This window comes from Sarcophilus harrisii, chromosome 3, assembly GCF_902635505.1.
Source record: "Sarcophilus harrisii chromosome 3, mSarHar1.11, whole genome shotgun sequence".
Classification (NCBI taxonomy): Eukaryota; Metazoa; Chordata; class Mammalia; order Dasyuromorphia; family Dasyuridae; genus Sarcophilus; species Sarcophilus harrisii.
In genome coordinates this window covers 516,359,919-516,379,206 of record NC_045428.1, presented here as the reverse complement: position 1 = coordinate 516,379,206, position 19,288 = coordinate 516,359,919, and the positions used below count along the sequence as shown (strand labels likewise).

At 33.1% G+C, this 19,288-nt stretch overlaps 1 protein-coding gene and 1 pseudogene across 4 annotated transcripts in view; both read left to right on the top strand.

Moving 5' to 3' along the window:
- GRM5 (glutamate metabotropic receptor 5) overlaps positions 1-19,288 on the top strand; it is a 613,509-nt gene that overhangs the window by 315,591 nt on the left and 278,630 nt on the right. The window lies entirely within an intron of this gene.
- LOC116422104 lies at positions 6,496-11,850 on the top strand (annotated as a pseudogene).

Genomic DNA, 19,288 nt, shown 5'->3' with positions numbered 1-19,288 from the left:
AAAATTGGAATTGTAAGAAACCAATTAAAAGACTTTTGTGATAAGCCAGGCTAGTGAGGATAAGGATCTAAAACAAATTAATAGCAATGTGGATTGAGAAAAGAGGTTAGGAGTCAGATGTGAGAGAAAGATACTGAAGGCAGAAGTGGCAGGGGGACTCAACTTTAGGGGGCTGGAGAGAAAGGAGTTCAGGGTTATATCAAGATTATCAATCTGAGAATATGGAAGGATAATAGTGTCATGGATAGAAATAGATAACTGCAGGAAGGAAAGTTTAAGGAGGAAAGAAGATAAGTTCAATTTTAGATATGATGAGCTCTGCTTAGAGTTGGTATTTAAACATATGGGAATTTATGAGGTTATTAAAAGAGAAAATATAGTTGGAGAAGAGGACCCAGGAGAGAAACCTAAACCTCTCTTGTTCGCAGTTAAGGTATATGATATTGAATGAACCAGGAATATATGCTAAGGAGTGGTCAGAAAGCTCGGAGAAAAGAGAGAGGAAAGAGATAATGTCTATTAGGATATTTTAATCATAAACATCAAATACAGCAGATTAATCAAGAAATGAAACAAAAAGGATTAAGACTGAGCAAATACCAGTAGTCTGGCAATTATGAAATCTTTTTTTTAAGATTTGATAGAGCGAATTCAGTTGAAAGATGATGTTGAAAACCAGAATACAAAGGGTTGAGCAGTGTGTGAGAGAAGAAGAGATAGAGGTTACAGATGTAGTCATTTTTTTTCAAGGAGTTTGGCTCAGAAAAGGAGGAAAGATACAGAAAATTTGTTTTGAGAGATTAGGAAAATCCAGTAATGTATGTATATATATACATATATATATATATATATATATATATATTTATGTGTGTGTGTGTATGTGTTTAAAATGATGGCAGATATGGACATGGTTGAAGATAGTAACAAAGGAACAAAATGGTAAAAATAATTTAAAGATTTGAGAGATAGTGGGGTTGAGGATGTAACCCATTGGAGAAGACTGCAAGAGATGAGAAAAAAAAATGAATCTAGAAAACGACTTGAAGTGCCATCTTTTTGTGAAAGACTGGGAAAAAGGAGAAAATGGGGTAATGATGTCAAAGGAGATTCCAAATAAAAGAGAGAAAAGTGAACTAATATTAATTGGCCTCATTTTTTTTCAGTAAAATAAGAAGTGAGGTCCTCAGCTAAGAGAGAAAATGAAGAAGATATGTAAAGTTTTCAGGAAGGAAGTGAAGGTTTAGAATAGCTTTTGTGGTAAGTGAAGTAGGGAATCAATTAGGGAAAAAATAAAAGGACTGCCTTTCAACACTGAGGAAGGAGTTGGGGCTGGATAACATTAATTTGTAATGTACACGGTCATTACAGTTATGAGATTTCTCCAGCTTTATAGAGAAACTCCTAAATAGAAGCAGAGGAAGTTGATGGTGGGGGTGATCCAGAATAGAAATTTAATAAGAGAAAGTCTGTGATAAAAATAGGATAAGGTAATGAAGAACAAAAACCAATATAGTGTTTAAATGACTAAATATTAGATTGAGGCACCAGAGGATCAAGAATGAAATCAAAATAAGGATAATGGCTGAAGAAAATATTTAGGGATGGAAGATGTGGGGATCTCAAACATAGTGAAGAACAAACTTAGGAAACCTAGGAAAGGTGACACAGTGATAGGTGGAATAACAGAAGATTATGATCAAATAGGAAAATGTCAGAGATTTTTAATGAGTTAAGTAGTATACTTGTCAGAAATGTTGAAGTCTGGTGTGTGTGATCGACCATTTCCATACATGACTGAGGTTCAGCAAAGAAGTTGTATAACATGGGATGTAATAAGGTTAAGGAAATTAAAAGATGATATTTGTATCATCTCTATCTTTATTTCTATCTCAAGCTACAGAATAGTTCTATGTCTATTGATAGCAATATTAATAATAATTTATACCTAGAGTAAAAAAGCCACATTTTTTTCTTGTGATTGCTTACATCTGGCTTCTGGGGCATACCCAAAGATCAATTTTCTAATTCCTGAAGAAGAAGAATATAATAAATAAGAAAGGCAAATTCAATTGAGTAGGAGAAGGAATTAATTATTCTAGTTCCCCACAAGCCATCGTGTACCTTCCTATAGTATCTAACTATCTTGCTAATTTGGCATTCTGGACTCATTCAGTTTGACAGTGATTAGGGAGTACCTGCTGTCAACCCCTTGTCAATCTTTAAAAATAATTATTTCAAGATTATGCACTTTTAAAATTTCAGTTCCCTAGTTGAAGGTGCACATGCCCCAGTTGCAACTCTGATTTATAGTAGCATAATGGAAAGGATAAAAACATTGAACTTAACATCAATAAAATTGAGTCTGAGGCCTGATCATGATACTTAATATCTAAACAAACAAATTAATCTCTTTATATCTGAACTTCCTCGTGAGTAAAGTTATAACATTTATAACATATAAAGTTATACATTATCTATTCACAAGGTTTGGGGAATAAAGTGTTTTGTAAATTATAAAGAATTGTAGAAATATGAGAAACAACATTTTATATTTCTGTGAAGAGAAAGAAAGTGCCCATTATTCCCTGTCCCCATGGTGTCATAATATATTATCATTATTATGTGATAATTAACATCATGTGATAATTAACATTCCTCTTCCTGACTTTGATATTCTAGTATAGCTATAGACTCAATGCACTTGCCATTTAAAACATTTAATATCATTTCTAGTTTTAGATATTATTTTAAGCATATTACATATATATTTCAATATATGATTATATACAAACATATGCAATTATTATGTTCTTTGTATTTCTACACTTTTCCAGTAATGTGCTATCATCCTAAACTATAAAAAAGAATTACATTTAAGTAAAATCAATTAACATACTATCAATGTCTCACAATGGATGTCTCATTCTCTATTTATAGGCTAATATCTCTTCACCAAAAGGAAAGAATCATGTTTCATTGACAATTGTTCAGTCAAGTTTGGTTAGTGCATAGATAAGAAAAACCCATTTTCTTTTCTTTTATATTGTGGTAATAATTGTGTGAATAGTTTTTGTTGTTGTTTGTTTGTTTTACTATATTTTTGGTTTATTTTGTATCCGTTTATATGTCTTACTGAGATTCTCTAAATTCTTCATATTTGTGATTCTTTGGGGGATAATAACATGAATTTACAATCACAAAGTATAATTAGTTCAGTCATTTGCCATTACCATTTTATTTCCCACAAATACTGCCAGAAAAATACTGCTTAAAATATTTTTCTACACATACATTTTCTCTCTGAAATCAACTTCCCTGGATATATATGGCAGTAATATTTCTGAATCAGATGATATACATCATTAAATGACATTGCTGATATTGTTAGAACAACATTTTTCATACAATAGATACTTATCACAACATTTTGAAGACTGATTTAATGACATTGAATTTCTCTAAGTTTTGGTGTTATGATTCCATTTTACCTTTAAAAAATTTTTTCGTAGTATTTGTACATATTTCTTTTGACAGAACCATAGACTTGGATCTACCTTAACTGGTTTTCACACTTTTCAAAATGGGAAAACAGACAAGCAGTTGAAGGATTATGTGACTTGGTACAAGTCCCATGGATAGTAAATAAAAGAGCTAGGATTTGAATCCAAATCCCTACAAATTCAGGATGTTTTCCACTGTGCTATTCTGTGGATTGGAAACTTCTAACTTAGTGGCTTCCTTCTATGCTATCACACAACATATAACATAGTGGATAGAGTGCTGGACCTGGAGTCAGGAATATTTGTGTTCAAATTCAACTAAGGTTTGTTTGCCTGAATTCATTTGAGAAGGAAATGACAAACCACTACAATATGTTTGCTAAGAAGACCCCATGTCCATGGCAGTCAACAGGGTCATGAAGATTTGGACACAACTGAATAATTTAGAACTACAAAGGTATAACAGCTTCTCCAGAGAGGAACTGTAAAATAGCATATTAGGAATCTTTAAAATTCTGTTTCTGTATAGTGATTTATCAAAATGCAGTGTGAAGGTAGAAATGGTATGAATAAGAATCTGAGGAATTGTATAACTTATTCTTGAAGGTATCTGAAAATCATTAATTACCAAGGGATGTAATTATAATTTTATGTTACTAAGTAACTCAACTCACTGCATACAAATTTAAGTTTAAATAGAAAGATCATCCTATATGCTCCACCTACACTCTCAGAGATCTTCCAAATATATAGGGAATCTCTCGGGTGCTTTGACTAATGTTAGCAATTGAAATTTTTGCTATTTTATGCCACAATGAGCCTGGTACATAAAATTACTAATGGTTATACAAATCTTAAAAAGTTGCTCAGAACAGTTTTGTAAAATTAGTGACAGAGAATTAAAACACTCAGGGTCTTCTACTTCCAGGTAATATTTTATCAACTTACAGCCATATATTTTGGATGGAAATTTTACCTAAAGGGATTAAGCCAGAGAAACAGCTATTAAATGTTTCAAACACATGACCAAAGATTAATTTAGGCTAAAATGGAAGGTGCTTTATCCCCTAATCTGGTTTTATGGACTTGTTTCACATTATGTTTTGTTCTAAAAGGGAAATGAGGCCTGCACTTAGTGAATAGAAATTCTAAAGGTTTTGCCTGGAGATTTCATTTTCTAATGCCATAGTGACCTAGAGAAATAAAATCCTAAATCTCAACCCAAACTGAGTCACTTATTTCATACAACATGAAAGGTCTATTATCTTTCAAAGAAATAAAACCCTAAAATTACATTCTGCCACCTTAAAAATCTAAAACATAATTTATTTTAATTAATTAAACCATAATTATGTTTATCATATCAATTAAACCATAATTGATTTGACTAATTCATTCAAAGTAAGGTACCCATCACATTCTACTTTAAAGATGGAGATCTTACACTAACCTTGTATCTTCACACTTTGAAAAGTAGGAGTAAAATAATAGTGAAAATGAAATTCTAGTTTTGCTTAATTCAATAAGTTTTTATTCTTCTTACATATCAGATACTATGCAATAGTGAGGACAGAAAAACAAATATGAAAACAGTTTCTCCCCTAAAGTACTTCAGATGTGACCAGCAAGAAATAAGATGTACGTTCAATTCAATTCAAAAAAACATTTATCAAGCTCTTATATGTCAGATACTAAGTTAAACTCAATATGAAAGAGAAAAGAAAAGCAGCAACAACAGCCACTACCCTCAAGGAGTTTGCAATGTAAGAGAGGAATATCATCCACAAAAGGAAGATGAAAATGGGATAGTGGCAGGACTCCAAGGAATCAGGCACTGGAATATGATGTTCACTATAGTTGAAACCAAGGACTGCTGATGAAAAGGAATGTTACTGCTCTACCTTTTGTTCATATAAATAAATGCAGAACAATTTTATTGTGTGTTCTGATAAGTTAAAAATTTGAGTTGGAGAGATTACAGAAAAGTTTTTTTTTTTTTTTTTAGTTTTTTGTTTTGTTTTGTTTTTTTGTAAGAGGCAGCACTTGAGATAAACCTAGCTGGGAGCTAGAGATTCCAAGGGAATTTTGAAAATGAACAATGCAGGCATAGGGGAAAAATTGAAGGAAGATGAAGAGATGGAAAGTGAAACACTGTGTTCACAAAGAAACAAGGGCAGATCAGCCAATAGAGGAATATAGAGGATGTAGAAAAAAATCCAGAGAAAATGATGAGAGTCAAATTGTAAATACTATATAGGGAATTTCTATGTTATATTAGTTTTTTTTTTTTTTTTGGCAGTCATTCCCTTGTTCCAATCATAACACCTATCAATAGGGGGCCACTAAACTTTTTTTTTTTTAATGGAATCAATCCCATGATTTAGGAATAAGAATTTAGTAGTTATGTGAAGAATACATTGGAATATGTAAAGACTAGAGGTAAGGAGACCAAAACAGAAGCTATGGAAGATGTAAAAACTAAAGGTAAGGAAACCAAAGCAGAAGATATTGTAACATACAGACAAGAGATCATGAGTCTGAGGGGATGATGAACCTAAGAAAGAAGAAAGGAAATATAGATTTGATATAAATCTGTATAAAGTCAAACATTAAAACCATGGGAACAAATGAGATCACCAAGAAAGAAAATGATCAGTGAGAATGTCAAGGACAGAATGCACATATAATAATTGAATTGGATATAGATAAGGATCCCTTAAAGAAAATTTACCCAAGAGCAGATTGAGGAGAGAAAAGTTTCCTAAAAATTAAGAGAAATAAGATTACCTATGAGGAATTGCCCAATATGGAGTCAATATGAGAGTGGTTAAGAAGCATAGGCTATTAAGAAAATGACATTGATTTTGACAAGTAATAATCAGTGAACTTTTTGGGGCCATTTTCAGGCAAGGGGAAAGGATGGAAAGCCAGAAGTTCAAGATTTTAGAAGTTAGTGGGTAGGCTTCTGCTGTGGCTGCCATTGGGGCTACAATAATGCCACAACCAATCCATCCAACACCCCATGGCTATGGTCCTCAACAAGGACCACAAAGTTATCATAAATGTTTGAAGCTGCAGCACTATCATTGCTGTGGGCACTTGACCAAACGCATCAAGTATGAGAGATATGATCCAAGAGATTGTGGGTTTGGGGTCCTTACAAGAAACAGGTCAATGTCAAATGTTTCCAAAGATAAGAGAGCCTTTAAGTTCATCAAAAAAGTGTAGGAACTCACATCCTGCCCAAGAGGAAGAGAGAGGAACTCAGCAATGTCCTAGCTGCCATGATGAAGGCTTCTGCCAAGAAGGACTGCACTGTATCTTGCCCACCTTGCCTCCTTACCTAATAAAGATTTCACAAAGAAAAAACCAAAAAAGTTAATAGATGGGAAGTAAATAGGAGAAGAGAGAAGAAGGTTTCTTTTAGGTTTATATGATTGTGAAAGTAAGTAAAGGTAGAAGATGATGGCCTCAGAGATTCTTCCTGCTAACTATATAGAGAACAGAGTGGAGAGGGGCTAGAGAGGCATGATTACCAAAATAATAGATATTGTAGCAGTTTGGTAAAGAGATCAAAAGCAGCTAATATAGGGTGATCTGAGGAAATGACAAAGTGAGGTGAATATTTTTTAAGAATGGGAGAAATTTGCAAATATAACAGGGAATGCAAAAGTAGTCAATAAGAGATTAGGGATAAGATGAGGGATAAAAACCATGGGCAATTGAAGGAGAGTTTAAAAAAAAATCAGGAGTGCAAGAGAAAATGATGTTTCAAACAAAAGGGCTGCTTTTTCCATCCAAAGCTAACAGACTCTTTGAATGATTATTATTTTTTTTTCTTTAAATTGAGGCCCCTGTGTTGGATTTATAGATGAATCAGTACAAGTTTCATGGGATATGAATGGGTCATGATGTACATTGACAAAGGGATGACTAAGATCATGAGATTATAAACATTATTAGAATATCCATGTATTAAAGTTATGCTCAGTACAAATGACATTTTCTAAGTACTATAGGCAATAGAAGAATGTTTCTTTTTATCATCTTAACTTTAAAGGGCTGAAAACTCTTGAGTACATGCACTGAGGTCAGACAACCGAGCACTTAAGGCTAACTACTGATTGGACAATACTCTATTAGCATATGCTTGGAAAATGGCCCACCCCACTATTCTGTGCTGGCTCCATCTGTTGGTGTATAGAGAGATTTGGAGGAGGGATTAGAGGGTGGAGTAGGATAAACCAGAGTGACTCCTGGCCAGGAGAGGAAAAAGAGAGGTGTGAAGATTCCTGTGTCCGTTTCTCTCATTTTGACCAAGAATAAAAACCAAGGATTTTTGCTTATCCTGACTCTGGCTGATTCTAAAGTATTCAGGGTGTTAACTCAGTCCTCACAGTTAATCTCATAAAACTTAGCATCTAGTTTAGAGAATATAACTATTCAAAGTGAAGACAGATATAAATGAACTTCTTTCCAAGGAAGTCACAGTATTGAGGTCTGCATGTTTGAGCAAACAAAGATCATGGCTAAAACTTTTGAGATCTTTAAGGAGAAAGAAAACAAAGATAAGTCAATCCATATATTTTAGGGCCAATTCTGAAATAGAAAAGAGGTTCAAGTTAGCACCATCGTGAAGTGACCAGACAATGTTGAATCTTCTAAAGCTTTCCTAGATTATCCTAAATCTTGAGTATGTGTATAACTACAAAACACCTATTTTGGATTATATTGAATTACATAACATGGTTATATAAGAACAAGTACCTATTGCAATGAATAGCGTGGGAGGCCAATTTTAAGATAATAAGATTTTCAATATTGTAAGATATTGATTGATAATTGAATTGATTAATTGAATTGATCAGAGTACTGTTCCTATTTACTCCATTTTTTCCATTGATGAAGCATCTTGGATGCATACTTTCTAAAGTAACCCAGTTAACAGTTGATCACAATCAAATAACATTAACAGTTGAGGGACTAGGAAAGACTTCACATAGAAAGGTGATCCTTGAACCATGGGTCTTGAAAAAACAGAGGAATTCTACAGTATGAGGCAGAAATGAGGAGAGAGCACATTCCATTTATGAGACAAAGCTAATGCAAAGCGATGGACATGGAAGATGAAGTGTTGTGTGTGAAGAATGTAGGGGAGACCATTTTGGCTGGAGTATAGAGTGTGGGAAGTGGAGTAATGTATGATATAGCTGAAAGAATACATGGAGGCCAGGTTATGGGGAGCTTTAAAAAGTTGAATTGAAGAGTTTATATTTAATCCTGGAGAAACATTGAATCACTACAGTTTAAGTGTATGGTCTAAGTGTAAGGATGTATGGTCAGAACTGTACTTAAGGAAAATTACTTTGGCAGCTATGTGATGGATAGAAAGGAGAAGAGATTAGGCAAGAAAGCCATTCAACCAATAAATCAAACAATCCCAAAAATACCTGTATCAGGTGTTGTTCTAAGTACTGGGAAAATTACAAAGAATGAGAGAATCTCTACTCTCAAAGAAAGAAGTGTTGAGGGTATAAACAAAAATCGTTGTGTGATTGGTGAGAAAAGAATGCAGTTGACATGTTTTGTGGAAGTAGAAATGAATTTAGGAATGAAAGACTGGAGGTGAGGATAGCACCAGGATTATGAGTTGTAGAGGATGAAAAACTGAAGACTAAATATATTCTCGACAAAAATAGAGAAGTTTGGAAGAGAGATGTGTTGGAAGGAAGGAGAAAGAAAACAAGTTCCCTTTTGTACTTGCTAAGTTTGTTATATATGTAAAATGATATAGTGAACAGAATTCTAAATGAATCAGGACTTAGAAAGATTTGGACTCAAATCTTGCCTCAGATATTTAACTAGTTATGTAATTGTGGGCAAGTTACTATGCCTTAACTTCATCATCTGAAAAATGAGGGTCAAAATTCAAAGACTTCTAAGGTCACTTCCAGCTTAAAATAAATGATTCTGATATCTTAGGGTACAACACCAAATAGCCATTGGATATTGTAGAATTGGAACTTAGGAGATAGAATTAGACTGGATATCTAGATCATGGGTTATATCCTTTGAGATGAAGGTTAAACCTATGTAAACCAATGTCATGAAGAGAGCTTAGAGAAATAAAAGAAGAGGACCTGGGACAAAATCTCTGGGTACATAATTAGAAAATATGCTATAGATAATGAAGGATTTTGCTTTAAGAAGATCATTTGGTCATTTGGCCTACTATGTGGTATTTGCTTTAGAGTGAGGAGAGACTTGTATAGTGAGACCTATTAGGAGATCATATGCATAGTCCAGAAAAGAGGTTATGGAATGCCAATGTGGACAGATAAATCAGAACCTGAATTTTAATTGAGGGCTATGAAATAACGAAAAAGATACAGATACAAAAATGCCACTGATATAGGTTTAAAGAGTTGCTCAGTGACTGGCAACCAATCTGATTTTTTCTTGACTAGAGATCCTCTTTTTGAGGAGCCAATAAGGGCAACTATACTCAAGAAAGCATCTAAAAAGCCAATTTCCTCCTTCCCACCTTCTTTTTCACACAAATTTAAATTCTCACATTATTAAGGTCAAAGAATTTAGGTTGGGATTATAGCTAGGTCACTTCTTTGTCAAATATAATCTTAGGTAAATTATTCTACCTCCCTCAGTTTCAATTTCCTCAGCTGTTAAAGGGGAGCTAATATTTATACATTGTTATGAAGGTGCTGGGAACTGTAAAGCATTAAATATAACGTGAAACATTAATAAGACACTCCAACATATTTACATCAATGCTGTTATTTCTTAATCTCTTTGAGGTGTAGAGTTAGAAACAAAGAAAGAAGCAAATATAAATAGATAGAAAGTGAAGAGAAGGTCTTTAGAAAGTGAGTACTGGGAAAATACACAGTGAATGGTAAAAATGAGATATTCACAAAACACAATGAATTGTGAAAACTAAATTTAGTGAAAACATAAGTTTCCCAAAGGATTTAAAGTACCAGCCTGTGGACTCCTATCTTTAGGTTTGTCAGGCAAATAATTTTGCTTTTCTAAACCTCAGTCTGATCATATGTAAAATGACAATAATAAAAGCCAGATAATGTACCCTATCAGATTATTATGACTTAATTGAATATTGTTTGTAGATGCAATTGTAATATTTTAAAGTGCTATATAAATGCCAGTTATTATAATGGATAGTGCATAAAACATTGATTATGCTGCTAGAACTTAGGAAGGCTGTTTTCCCTCTATTTCAGCCCCTAAAGGATATTCCTCCTTAATGTGATAAGTTCCAAGAAGTTCACAGAGTTTGGTTCTCTAGTGTTTTTTCCTCAGCCACTCTTGAATTGAACCTGAAAATCAGCTTTAGCTGTGAATCTAATTTTATTCTCATAGCTCTTGTCACTGCTTAATTTATACCAAAATTTTCTGCTTGGGGAGTACTAACAAAACTAAATATGTGCTCTATAGCCACAAATTTAAAATCAACACAAAGGGCATCCTAACCTTAGAGGCAATAGGAGACTAATGGAACCCTAGGTTCCCTGGCCCTCTGCTTTCTCATGCTGGTTCTCTGCTTTATAGTAAGATTATATCCCATGGTTTTAACTACCACAAACACCCCCTCTCCTTGCATGTCCTAGTAATTAATTCAGTTTTCAAAGGCTTCTTCTCTACATACAGCAGCTTTCTTCCTACTTTTTTAAACCTGGAAATATCTTTTGCAAAATGACCACTAATCATTCCCCTTTTAGAGGGAGCATAGCAAATAGATTGTTTGATTTGGAGTGAAGAACATCTATGTTTCTATCTCACCTCAGTTATACTGTGTGACCCTGAGCAAGTTATTTATCTTCTCAGGATGATAAGGCCTCAGTTCCTCCTCTATGAAATAAAGGTGGGAAATGAACTCTGGTTTCTATGGTTCCTTCCATCATTAAGCCTTTAATCCTATAAAAATTCACAGCTGCCCCATAATAGTGAGATGCAAGTGGGGAATTTTGCTTTGCAAATGATAGCACCTGCTTCTCTTCCCTTCAGCCCTACAGCATCCCAATCTTCTGACACTTAGTTATCAAGTGGAAAGCTGTGTATTTGACAGGCTTGTTTTTTTTTCCCTAGGCAAGCATACTCAGCAGTAAATGCAAATGAAAACCAAGCATTTCCCTACAACAGCTGTACATGGATGAGTTGTGTTTATTCTCTCCCATTTTAAATCTATTTTCCATCTAAGCAGGAAGAGGAAAGCAGAGGGAGAAGGGTATACAAAAAATTTCCAGTTCCAGCAAGATGCTTTTGCATTGGCTTTCCTTTTTAAAATTTCAGTTAATTTTGTTTTTAGTTAATAAGCATTTTATTTTCTCTTCCTCTTCCCCATTAAAAAACAATTGTAACAAATATGTAATCAAAGCAAAATCATCATACATGTCCATAAATATAAATCTCATTTTGTGTTTTGACTCTAACTTACTCTGTCTGTAGGTGAGTAGAATAAAAAACATGATAAGGTGCCACAATGTGGACCTTAAATAAATGTGTATAAGCACACTTTGTATGTGTATACATGTGTGTATACATATGTATATTGTGTACATGTGTATGTATTGTGTAGATGTGTTTTCATGTTCATGTGTATTATGTGAGCATATAATTAAAGGTCAATAGCTCATCCATTTCATCATTAACAATTCGAGTACTAATATTTCTTCCTTTTACATAATGTTCTGATTGGTTTCCCACTTTATGCTGCTGATCTGTGTATAAAAGACTTTCCCTGAATTGCAAAAATATCAGAAATACAGTTTTAGATTGTTTGATCTTTAAGATCCTTTCTAGCAATAATGGTCACTAAATATATGTGACTATAAGAGAAATAATTTAGATCCAAGGCAGGAGGAAGTCCAGGGTAGGAGCCAAATACCATATTGGCATCTGAATGGCCATGTTTCTCACATTTCTTTAAGAGACAATTACAAAAATGAACTTTTAAATAGCTTCCCTGCCCTCAGCCTAAGATTTACTAATGTAATGGAAAATGTAAGAATATTTAACCCTTTTCATTTCTTATCTTCAATCACCCATTCCTTGGTAATCCCCTAATTTTTGCCTTGCCATCAGTATGGAAAAGGAAGTGATATCCATTGACAGAATATTTAATCAATATTTATAGAATTGGATTGGATTCAACAGGATTTTCCTCTTTAAACCAGAATGTGAGAATGCCATCATTGATAATTGGGAACTTTTTCTAAATATATAAAAGTATATTTTCTCATGGGGAGTTACTCATGATAGCCAAAAGAATAAAAATGCATGAATACAAATATAGCATCTATAATAAAAACATTGATTAAATAATAGCTGTGTATTTATTTATAACCCTTAAATGATTGTGATGTGCTTTACATGAGATCATCTTATTGATCTTTAAAACAATTTTATGAGGTGAGTACTTTAGTTATTATTATCACTATTTTATAGGTAATGAAACTGAGGACTAGAATAGCTAAATGGCTTACTCAAAATCACAGAACTTTGTCACTTTTTCCATGCTAACAGTAGCTGGCATAGGGAAGTACTCTGCACCCTGCTTTCTTTACACCTTACCTAGAGTATATCTATTTCTGGGCAATGCATTCTGGGATTCTCCTTGAAAAGCTTGAGTTTATCTAAAGAAGGATTATTGAAATGGTAAGAGACTCAAAACTGAAATCCATATGTATGTATGTGCATATGCATGTGTGTGTGTGTATGACTAATTCTATGTTTTGATGGTTTGACTCTTAACTCCTTTTTATCAGTAGGTGAATAGAAAAAAAAAAAAAAAAACATGATGAGGTGCAAACATACATATCTACCATACACATTTATATGTGATATTGATATATTACTACACATAATTGGAATGCAAGGAGATATTTGCTATGAAGAAGAGAGGAGATCTACAAATGTTACAAAGACTGTGTGGAAGAGAAATTAAACTTTCTGCTTAGACATAAAAAAGATTTTTTTTTTTAATTTTATTGTTTTATTTTGCTTTAAGTTACAGTGAAATAAATTCAGGTTTGATTTAAAGGAAAATATTTAAATAATTAAAGCTGGCTAAAAGAAAATTAACTAACTCAAAAATAATTAATTAATACTGAAATGAAAGGCCTTGAGGCATCAGTTATAAAGGGGGCATAATGAGGTTGGGGGTGTGAAGCAAAAACTGGAATTAAAAGTGTTGACTTAAATATAGATGCTGCCATTTATCATCTCTGTAACCTTTGACAAGGCTAAACAGTCTCAGTTTCTTCTTAAGTAAGTGGATTATACAGGTAGGATCTCTTTTTGATCTCTGAGAGGCAATGTGATGAGAACAAACATACAACTGAATATTAAATTTCATTCAACAAATACTTATTAATAACCTACACTGGAATCCAATTTCTTAATTTGAACATTATACCAGTTAATTCATATTGTTACCTTGGTCAAATTATTTCATCTTTCTAAACTTTAGCTTTCTTATCAGTGAAATGGGAATAACAATGGAGAGTAGAGGCAAGTATTAATTAAATGCTTACTATGTCCCAGGCACTTTGCTAATCACTTTACAAATACTATCTCATTTGACCAAAACAAAACTTTGTGGACTGGTGTAAAGGGCAGGAACTTTAGAGAAATACACTTAAGGCTCAGTATGATTGATTTAAACAAGGTGTTAACTCAGTGGAATTGATAAGACAATGGTTATCTAGGTTAGAATGTGAGTTCTCTAATTCAGTATGACTGCCCTAGTGATATAATGATTGGTTTATACTCAGTATACTGGAATGATGTAATTGTAATAGAGTATATAAACTGAGACAAACTCAGCCAGAGACAGACTCCAAGAAGACAGAGGACTGGAGGCTGAAGCTCAAGCTCTCGGACTCAAAAAGACATTCCATCTTCATCATCCTCATGGTGGCTGGCCTGTACTCTTGCTTCCTCCACTGAACAAGGCCCATCTGAAGGGCCTCAAGAAATCTAGCCGAGCCCCAGGCAAGGAGACAGACTGTGAAGGAGACAATAAAGAGTTTTGGACTTTATCTCTGGTTATTCTCAACTGAAACAAAGACTGATCCAAAGATCTCCAGAGAGCTAACCAGAACATTACAGACTGGGTGCTTTTAATTTCCAAATTTTATAGTTAAGGAAACTGAGGCAAACAGAGGTTAAAGATTTTCCTAGAGTCACAGAACTAGTAAACTCAAATCTGGCTGCCTCCTGATGAAGTGCCCTATCTACCATACCACTATCTGCCTCTGAGGGCATCAGAGGAATGTTCTAGGTCTCAAATAAAATCACACTTACAAATGTATCAAATAACAGAAATATCAAGTGTTATTAATTTTACTAAGAAGGATATTGCATGCCCAATATATGATCATGAAGCAAAATATTGCCACATCAATTTAAGTATAGGCTATCTGTTCACTAGAGGATCTCCCAAATGAAATACCTTTAAAAATAAATAGTATAAGTGGAACAATTATAAGACTGTCTCAGGTTTTATACAATGCAGATTTGTGATCAGTTAATTTTGATTGAAATTCCCATCCTGTTACTCATTACATTTATGATATACATAATTTATATAATTTCCCTATTCTGGGATTCAGTTTCTTCTTTTAAATGCTGAAGGAAATGGAATAGATGAGTTCTGAAGTCCTATCTTGCAACAAATTCTGTGATCTTATTTTGTGCTGATGTTTGGAAAAAGATCTGACAAATAAAAAACAAAAACAAACAAACAAAAAAAAAAGATTATGTTGATGGTGGCATTATACCCTTATAAATGGGCATCCAATTTCTGCTTGATTACTTCCAGTTACAGGGAATCCATTACTTCAAGATATAGGATGCACAAGTATATATACATACATATTTGCAAATCATAGAATTTTAAGGAACATCTATTATTATATGAATATATAAATAAAAATCCATACTCACATTCCCTATGAGCTCAATACCTATTATTCACAATAAGACAACTGCTGCTACTATAATTAGTAATCGAAAGGCTGTCAGTACCAAGAGTTTTCCAGGAGAGGTAGATGACAAGGAAGATTTTGAGAGCCATGTGTCATCTTAAACTAATGCTGTGTTAATGTGATTTCCAGTCACCTGCTGTCACACAACCAGGTTGCTGGAACTAACTCCTAAGCTCCCCAGGAAACAGACTTGTTGGCTGCATGCAGGTAAATTTCAACAAGTGTCACTAATCATGCATGCAGCTTTTGGGTGCCAGTTCTTTCTTAGTATCAAGACATTGTTCCCAAGAAAGGGATCTGAGCTCTGTGCAGGCTGCCCCTCCATACCCATACTCATTTGGCATCCAGGAATCTTCCAAAAAGAAAGCAAGCAACAGATTGTGCATGATATTTGCCTAACAAATGGACTTCTTTAGAGGCAGCCAAGGGACCATCTGTGGATATCAAATGTGACTAAAGATGAATGGAATCCTGAATTGGAAAATCCAGTCTGCACAGAAAGTTGGGGCAAAGATGCTAAAATCTTGGCAATGACAATAATTATATCCATATAGGTATATTGTGGGCATATTTTATATGTCATATATAGGCTATGGTACTGATGTTCTAACAATCATAGGATTTGGAGCTGGGATTCCATATAGTATAATGTCCACCTTTTACATGTAAGAATATTGGAAGCAAGAAATATTATGATTTATCCAAAGTCATATAATTACTTGAAAAAGGACCAAGAGAAACATTTAAGTATGTTTTAAAAGAATTATTTTGGGAGGAGGGCATGTATGTGTGTATATACACACATGCATTTATATATATATATATATATATATATATACACATACACATATATATGTAATAATATGCATGGTGCATTCATATATATGTACATGCACATACACACAGAGAGATAAGGATAAGGATAGGGATTGGAACTGCAACTTTCATTTATATTTGCAACTCCCTAATGAGGAAAATCTCTATACCAATGTAGGTCATTATTTTATCTACAATTTAAATAGAGTCTTAGAAAGTTGCCTAGAGCAGTGAGAAAATAAGTAATTGCTTAGGATCACATAGCTTTTATGTGTCTGAACCCTGGGCTTTCTGGTCTCAAGTTGACTCTCTATGAACTATGCCAGGATCTCAATATGCCTAACATGTCATGGATATATGTCTATACATACATACATATATACATAGGCATATGTGTATGTATGTATATGTGTACATGTATATTAAGTGGTTATTAAAAAATTAATGGATAAATAGAATTTAGATCAACAATTAAATATTCTCAAAAATTTGTCAGAAATAGATGAGATGCTTAGAGATCATCTAATCCTGATGTATTAAATTCACACCTCCAGGCAGTCTGGACTAGATTAAAATATAATTGATAAATGTTTAATGAAATAAATAAAATTCAATAAAATAATAGTGTTAAATATTTGTCAATATTCAAGGGGCAGGGTTCATTTTTATTTGGATTTGACACCATTGATCTAGCCTAAAACTGTTACCCCATCTAGAAAATAAGCTGGAAAAGAAAATGGAAAGCCACTCTAGTATCTTTGTCAAGAAAACCCTAAATGGGTCATGAAGAATTGGACATATCTGAACAACAAAATTTCTCTTAACCAGCCCAAGATCCCATTAGCAATTTTTGTTGATATACCTCACTGACAGATAGCATGAATTTGTAGTACATAAAATCATAGTTTTATATCCTAGATTTTGAGTAAAAAGTAAGAAGGTAATTTATGGGAATGATTTGTGATTGGGAATTAAATTCATTTGTACTTTCTTTTATTACTATGGCACTAAAGTTTGAGAATAATAATTCACTGAAATATATGGGGAAATATATGATATTGTGCATATTTTTGACTTCTAGATTATAAGATTTTTGAAAAGGCAATGGAATTAAGGCAGAGTATATTCAGTGGGTTTGGTTCAGTTGCTTATTTGATTCAGTTAAATGGCTGAAAGAAATCAATTGATGCAGTTTATAACTCACTCAAGGTATTTGAAGTAGATTGTATGTATAGATTAGACAGTTCAAAATAAAGCATGAGTAGATATGGCTCCTTGAAAACAAAAATTTTAAAGGCTTTTATCAAGAAATCTCCTTTTATTCTATTAACTTATAAGATCAGATCAAGAGAAAACTATATAGATAGGACTTTGGAGATCACAGTAGAATGCTATAGTATGAAGTCATTATTTTGGAAAAACTTTCAGAGACAATATTGGGGAAAACTCATTTTAATTTTAAAAAATTACAATTATTCTCTCTTTCCTATACGTATTTTGCTATTTTTTTTGCAATGTCAATGAAATAATGTATTTATTGTTCAAGCCACAGTCTCCCAAATCAGCCAATATCATTTCCCCTACAACGTGCTATCTCTAGAATTTCTCTGAGCCTGTTTTCCATCTGGAATTAGGCAACCAAGTAAATATTAGAAAAAATTATCACTGAACATAAAGAATCATGAACAAACTTCAAGTACTATTTTAAAAAAAATTATTATTAAGTGGCTTACTTCCAAGTACAGAGAACTAGGTAGTGAAAGAGTTAGGATTACCATTAGGATTAGAGAAAGCTTACCTTGAACTCAGAAGGACCATGAATCAATTCTCATTTAAACTTTTGATATTCTAGACAAACATTTAAGATTATAATTTTTTAGCCTTTTAAATTTTGCTTTCAATTTATTTTTCCATTTCAATAGTATTTTTCCAAATATACTAAAATATATTTTTCAAAATTCATTTTTATAAGATTTTGAATTTCTGTTTTTTTTCCTTCCCTTCTTTTATTCCTTCCTCCTCAGATAGCAAAGTAACTAATACAGACCACACATTTACAATCATATTAAACATATTTTCACATTTGTCATGCTGTGAAAAAAGAACTAAAAGAAAAGAGAAAAACCAAGAGAAAGGAAAAAAAAAGTAAAAACAGTATATTTTGATCTATATTGAAACTCAATAGTGTTTTCTCTGGTTGTAAAAAAGATGGTCCATCATGAATCTTTTGGAATTGTCTAAGACTAAAAATTACAGAGAAGCTACTCCATAGTACTTATACTACTCAGAGGAGTTTTGCAATCAGGGATATCCTAGACCAATGAAATCAAAGATTTCTTCAGTCCCCGTACATATCACCATGATGTAGTGGGTAAAGCACAATGTTTGGAGACAGGAAAATCTATACAAGATCAGACGATTTTTAGCTTTTTAAAAATTCTGGACAAGTGATTCACTTTCTCTCAAACTTGTTTTCTACATCTGAAAAATGAAAATAATACTAGTATCAATCTCTCAAGTTTATTGTGAATAAAATAAGCTATAATATGAAAACTATAAAGGTAGTTGGCAGTTATTATTTTATTAGGATGAAAGGTTCCTAATTTCTTCATTCTTTAATCTACTTAAAAAAAAAAAAGGAGTTCTCATTGTTTCCTAATAGCATCAAGACTTATAAGAGTTCATAGATTTGAAATCATACTGCTCTATTCTATAGCCTGATATCCTTAGGTCCCTACTGGCCAGTCCAGGAAAATAAGAAAATGTTGTCTGGAAGATATTTTTAAGTTTCCATTGTATGTAATATTGAATATATTTGTGTAATAGTTATGTAATGGGATTTGCTACACTCCTCTTACCAACCCAGAATCATGAAAGACCTCTTTTATCATTTGATAAGGTCACTTAACTCATACCAATATTTAAATTAAGCCCTCTATCAATAGA